Genomic DNA, 7227 nt, shown 5'->3' with positions numbered 1-7227 from the left:
GTCTTCCCCAACACTTGTTATTGTCATTTTCATTATCCCCATCATAACCCATTATCAAACTGTGCCACCAGGGATCCTTATAAACATCACCATGGGTGTGAAGTAGCATCTCATTGTGGCTTGAATAAACAACAAAGTTGTGAGTTTACTAAACTCATGATGTTGAACATTTTTATTTTTCATGTGCTTATTGGCCATTTGTAGGAGCCCTGGTGGTGCTGTAGGATAAGCATTGGGCTGCTAATCACCATAAGCTATTATAACTCACCAGTCACTCTGCAGGAGAATGATAAAGCTGTCTGATCATCTTTAAAGGTGTACAGTCTTGGAAGCTCTAAAAAGCAGTTCTACTCTACTCTGTAGGGTCCCTATGAGTTGGAATGAACTCAGTGACAGTGGGTGAGTATTGGCAACTTTTATCCCTTCTTTGGATAAATGCCTATTCAAATCCTTTGCTTATTTTAAAATACATGATTTGTTTTTATTATTGTTGATTTGTAAAATACATTACAAATGGATACAAGTCCTTTATCAGATACATGACTTGCAAATGTTTTATCCCATTCTGTAGATTATTTTTTCACTTTCTTGATGGTGTTCTTTGCATGTAATAAAATTTACCTATTTTTTTATTGCTTTTGTTAATCAGATGCCATAGATAAGAAATCATTTTCAAAGCCAACATTGCAAAGACTTACTACTATGTTTTCTAAAAAAAAGTTTTTTAGTTTCAATTGTTACATTTAGGCCTATGATCAATTTTTCAATGCATATGGTGTGAGACAGGGATTCAGCTTCCTTCTTTTACATTTGCATGTCCGTTGTCCCCGCACCATTTATTGAAAAGATGATTCTTTCTCTTGGCACCTGTGTTGAAAATGAATTGCCCATAAATGTAATGGCTTATTCCTAGGCTCTCAATTCTACTTGATTAATTAATATTAATAGTCTCAGCCTAGGGTGGCAGTAACTTTCCTGTGGCTCTCCTGACATAGAAACTGGAACTCTGAAGGCTTCATGTCCACATTGGCACCCTAACTCCTGTGTAGCATTCCTACTGCTTGACTCGCTCCATGCTCTCACCACTACTTGCTGATAAATTCCATCTGCTTTATAGAGAGAGGGTTGCTTCCAGCTTGTTCACTTAGCCTAAGTCAGAGAACTTCTCTGCAGAATGGACTGAACTACTCCTTCTGAAAGAAAGTCTGAAGCTGGCTTTCTTCTCAACTTTATCCTTCCTTGAGAACTCTCCCTCAGACCAACAGTTCCTATATATTTGCTTGTCAGAGTTTAATAATTCTTTATATAAACTTACTCTGTCTGATCCACTATGTGACTGCATCTACTTTAATACATACAAATATTTTATATATCCGAATATGGTGAGTAATGTCTTCAGAGAGCTGAAAGTGAGAAAAGGATTTGGAGTTTCCACTCTATTGGTGGGATCAGGAAAGTTTTAATGATGGGTCCAATTAGAGATGACCCTTGAAAGGCGGATATGAGTTTCTTTGAACTTGTCATTGAGGACTTTATATTTTTACGGTGATTGCCTCAGAGCTTCACTTAAAGAGTAAAGACATTTGCAGACTGTATTGTACTACCTGTCCCAAGCAGCTATCCTTCATTTCTAATTGACAAGTTTCAGAATAGACAACCAGAGTGGGTTCCTGACCCCCAAGCAGAATGTTTTTAAATGGCATCATCTCTTCAGATTCGCTTAGCCAAATGTTTAAAAGAAAGACTTTGATGGAATGTTTAGTGTGGTTAGAAACGAACACCCACAGCCATATGTACCAATTAATTTTCTTTGCAAATGTTTTTATAGTGTTGGGTAGATGTGACCTATGTTTTGGAATGATTTGGATTTCCTTTGAAGTAGTCATTATACTGTTTTATTTCCTATATGAATGCCAAGTACACATTACTTTTCATTTTCCTTTATGCTTGCCAAAGCCTTTTAATTTTCTTTCATCTCTTCACAAATATCTAATAAATAATTATGTCTTACAAAGTGCTTCACAACGTGGTTCCTGTACCAGAAGAATCAGCATCATTTGGAAGCTTGTTAGAAATGCAAATTCCTGAGCCCTACCTTTCTCCTTGGAAACCCTATACAGGGTTGCTATGGATCGAAATCGACTCTATGGCACTTAACAACAACATGATTATCTTGGTTTTAAAGTCCTGGTGTGGCATTGTGGGGTAATGTGCTGGATTGCAAAGCCAGTTTGAACTGCAAGGTCAGCAGTTCAAGTTCACCAGCTGCTTCTCAGAAACGCTATGCAGGATTGCTATGCACCAGAACGGACTCAACAGCACTTAACAACAATAACAACAACAACCTTGGATTTGGACTCGGTATGGTGCTACAGGATAAGCACTGGACTGCGGACCACAAGGTCAGTGGTTCAAATCCACCAGCTGCTCCTTGGAAACCCATACATGTTTGTTATGAGCTGAAATTGATTCAATGGCACTTCACAACAACTTTGGATTTGACTTTGTCTTCTTGAGTTATCCTTTGAAATTTCCTGTTCAGCTGTTTTACTTCCTTATTTCTTTCATTTGCTTTAGCATCTCTAAGCAGGAAAGGAAGTTTCAGAGTCTCTGCTGGCATCCAGTTAGGTCTTTTCCTTCTTTCTTGTTCTCTTTTGCTTTCTTCCTGTATGATGTTCTTGATGTCATTCCACAACTCTTCTAGTCTTTGTTGTTGTTGTTATGTATCAAACTATCTTGAGATGATCTCTAAATTCAGGTGGGATATATTCAAGGACTCCTGATGTGGCACTGTAGAATCATCACTGGCATGTGAACCATAAGTTGGGCACTTCAAATCCAACAGCTGCTCCTTGGAAACAGACTACAGCGTTGCTATGAGTCGGAACTGACGTGACATAGCAACAACATCCTGATCAAGGTCATATTTTGACTGTCGTGGACTTGTTTTCATTTTCTTCAGTTTCAGTCTTAATTTGCATTTGAGTCATTTATGATCTGTTCCAGTCTACCCATGGCCAGGTTTGGGCTGATGATATGGAACTTTTCCATCATTTCTTTCCACAGACATAGTCATTTTTATTTGTATATTCCATCTGGTTAGATCCATGTGTATAGTTGTCTTTTATTTTGCTTAAAAAAGCCATTTGCCTCTTTTGTTCCCGGCATCTATCTCCCTTGAGGATCCAGCTGGAGCTGTATGTGTTTACCGGCCTCTACAGTTTGCAGGTGGTATAGGGAACACAAGTGGTGTTGCTGGCATGGTATGCCATGAAGGGGAGGTGTCTTCATCTCAGCCATGGGAGACACCCTTGGTGATCTGCTTTTTGGAATAGGAAGGGAAGGATCTGAAACAGGTGTTGGTGTACAACAATGGGCTCATGTTAAGTAATCCTAGATTATCCGTGGTCTACTCCATGCCTTCTTAGAACATGTTACTTTACCACCTCTGTGAGGAGGACTCTGGGTCTTACTGTTGTTCTGTGAATGTGTATGACAGTCAATGTGTGAATAACACAATGTTCAGAACACAATGTGCTGGTTCCTCCAGCTCCTGCATCCTGATGTCTCCTAGGCCTGTCCCATGTGGGGACCAACATGAACCTGAGCTGCCAGTCCCCAAGGAGTAAGCCTGCTGCTCAGTACCAGTGGGAGCAGTTGCCCCCATCCTCCCAGGTGTTCTTTTTTTTCACCAGTTTTTGATACTGTCTGTGGATTCTTAAGTCTTTATAAACCTGTCCATTTCCATATTTGGAGTCTATGTCTATAAGACCCATAATAAGGCAGGCAGTGCCTAGTGTAGTGTTACCCTGTGAGCCCAGGGCCTGGGCCTGCAGTGGTTGTTGGAGCTGTTGTGGGCACTCTGGTTGGACTGGGGATGCTGGCTTGACTGCTCTTCTTGTACCAAAGCTGGAGAAAGGCCCTAGAGGAACCAGCCAATTAAACCAAAGTGGATGTCATTGGTTTCTAGGCCCTGACCTGGCCCAAGGGCTCAGATACAATCTCCAAGAATGGAACCCTTTCTTCTGTCACCTCAGCACAAGACCTCTGGCCATCCCAAGACCTTTCAAGACCCGACACAGTCAGTTTTTCCAATCATGCCCTATCATCACCAAGGCTGCCCATTAAAAATGAGGCCCATACTCAGCCAATAGCATCCATCCCTAGTGGGGTTTCTTTCTCTGCCCTGAGCATCATGGATACTGTTCACATTATGATGCTTGCTTGGAGTCAGACTGGGTTTCTGGTGTGATGGCACAGCCACTCATTGGCTAAGCCATCTAGTTTCTCTCTTTCCTACAGGGGTCACTCATAACACAGAGGCCTGAATCTTGGGAGGGTGATATATTACAGACCAACAGTCCTCTGTTCCTTCTTCTCTTTATAGGAAAATGAACACTCAGTAAAACTCTAACTTCTAGGAGGTAAAAGGATAAAAGACTTACACCTTGGATTAGGAAAGAGCCTCGACCCTCTCACCCACCCCATAGCCATATTTTTCCAGCAAAAGATTCTTCCTCTTTGTTTCCAACCTTTGCATTTCAATCACAAGTAATTAGCAATACATCTTTCTTTTTTTTTCAGTTTTTATTGTGAATTGAGTGATAGTTTACATGGGAGAACATCAGCTTTACATTCATCCTATTGTATTTTGTTTCATTTCCATGGTTACAATCCCCTCCATGCATCATCATTCAACATTTGCTCCCATTCCCTTTGGGTTTGTTTGTTTGTTTTTTATGTACACCGAATCACTCAGGAATATTTAACCATTCAAACAACCAAAGAGCACACCCCACAAGCCTGCCCCCCGGCTGCCAGCACACACCCTCCTCCCTCATTGAGTTCAGAGTCTCCAGCCACTCCATCTCTCCATGTTATCGTCTCTGCATTCATCTCAGGCATCACTGCTTCTCTGGATAGGGTCCTGCACTCTGCTCTTCTCCCTTAATGGTCTCAGTGTCTTCCACTCCTGGACTGAAAGATCAACCACTTCCCTCCTATTGTTACGAAACGTCTACAATCCCCTCCATGCATCATCATTGAACAGCATTTGTCCATTTCCATTGGTTTTTGTTTTGTTTTTTGATGTACACTGAATCACTCAGGAATATCTAGTCATTCAAACTACCAAAGAGCACACCTTTATATTTGCAACACTCACAGTCAGTCCTAATAGCAATTATTCACTATTGAACCACAAGAGTCTTATCCCCATCTCCTTTAACTAGCTCCATCTAAACAGGTTGAAACCACTCAAAGAGATTCTACCTTTCCCTGCACTCTCTGAAACTAGGCTCCCTCTTATAAACCTATAAGTTTTGGGTAGCTAATGTCTAAGTTGGCCATCCCTCTCAAGCCTTTATACAGAGGTGGTGGGAATGATCCTTGCTGTAAATATTTGTTCCTGTTTTAAGCTACTATATCCATAAGTATAAGTCAAGTGCATCAAATTGTAGCAGATTACACTTTTTTTCCTCCTCTAGTCGAGTTCTGATCATCCAGCCATTGAAGCTAGGGCAAATGGGGACTATCTACAAGTAGGGGCGTTTTTGTGCATCTCCCCTCACTTCATATCAGCTGGATGCTTCACTCTCTGCTCTAGTCCTCTGTGGCCCTGTCCCTGGGCTTAGGCATCCCCAGGTTTTGCTGCACTGCCGGCCAACCAAGTCTCAATCCAGGTTGACAGGAGTCTGTTGAAACCCAGATTGATTTAATTACACTTCTTACTCCTTTTTTCTAATCATCCTAGACAGCAACAAAGAATAAATTTAGTTTATTATGTACAGTTCTGTCATTGTAATATTTGAGACCATTGTCTCCTCTTTCAGTAATGTTCTTTTCAGGAAAGAACATCCTTAGTCCCTTTACCATTTCCCATCAGAAAATATTTCTTGAGTTCTTCAATCTCAGAATGTACTTACATGTCATTATTCTGTTTATAATATGGTCTCCAGAATAGAGTATAAAATGCTCTATAGTGTATGATGGAGTCCTATATGATAAGCACTGGCATGCTAACTGTAAGTTTGGCAGTTCAAACCCACCTGCTACTCTTTGGAAATCCTATATAGGGTTGCTATGAGTTGGAACTGACTTGGTGGCACTTAACAACAAGAACATGGGGTATGACCAATAAAGCCTTTTATGGAGTTGTTCCACTTACTGCTGTAGACTAGGAGAACATATTTGTGAATAAAACATGTGCTAAAATGTTCATATCCATTACTATATAAAGGAGTCTTGTAACTCAGTAATAGTAAGACCAACTATCCAATTAGAAAACAGGCAAGAGATATATAAATAGACATTTCACAAAGAGTATATATAAATATTTTAAAAGCTTATGGAAAAATGTTCGTCATTAGATCATTGTTGTTGCTGTTGCTAAGAGATGTCAAGTTGGTTTTGACTCATAACAACCCTGTATGGTGTTTTCAAGGAGCAGCTAGTTAGTCTGAACTGCCCACTTTGTGATTTGCAGTTCAGTGCTCATCCTATAGCAGTATACCAGAAGTCCTCACTAGGTCATTGTTGTTGTTGTTAGGTGCTGTCAATTTGGTTTTGATTCATAGCGATCCTTATAGGGTTTCCAAGGAGCAGATGGTAAGTTCAAACTGCTGACCTTGTGGTTAAAACGGACCTTGCAGTCCAATGCTTAGCCTACAGCACCACACCAGGAATGCAAATTACAATACTGATGGTAATATTGCTAAATACCCACTAAAATGACTATATTAAAAAAAATATTGAAAAACTCCCAACCAAAAAAGTCTGGCCCAAATGGCTTTACCAGTGAATTTTATCAAATATTCAGAGAAGAGCTGACACCCAGTCGACTCAAACTATTCCAGAATATAGAAAACAGTGGAAAACTTCTGAATACATTTTATGAAGCAAATATAACCCTCATACCAAAACCAGGGAAAGACATCACTAAAAGAAAATTATAGACCACTCTGGTGGCGTAGTAGTTATGAATTGGGCTACTAACCTCAGGGATGGCAGTTAGAAACTACCAGCTGTTCCACAGGAGAAAGATGAGGCTTTCTGTTCTCGTAAAGATTTACAGCTGTGGAAACCCTGTACAGCGTCTCTATGAGTCAGAACTGACTCCATAGCACATAACAACAACATCACTCAGGAACATAGATGCATAAATTCTCAACAAAATCCTAGCTAATAAAATATAACAACATATCAAAAAAATAATACATCATGACCAAA

The 7227-nt window shown here is 40.2% G+C and overlaps 1 pseudogene; it reads left to right on the top strand.

The window, feature by feature from the left end:
- The window catches only part of LOC102830284, a 6938-nt pseudogene extending 2686 nt beyond the window's left edge, over positions 1-4252 (top strand).
- The last annotated feature ends 2975 nt before the right edge of the window (positions 4253-7227 follow it).

This window comes from Chrysochloris asiatica, unplaced genomic scaffold (genome assembly GCF_000296735.1).
Source record: "Chrysochloris asiatica unplaced genomic scaffold, ChrAsi1.0 scaffold00188, whole genome shotgun sequence".
Classification (NCBI taxonomy): domain Eukaryota; kingdom Metazoa; phylum Chordata; class Mammalia; order Afrosoricida; family Chrysochloridae; genus Chrysochloris; species Chrysochloris asiatica.
This window is presented reverse-complemented; position numbering and strand designations above follow the sequence as displayed.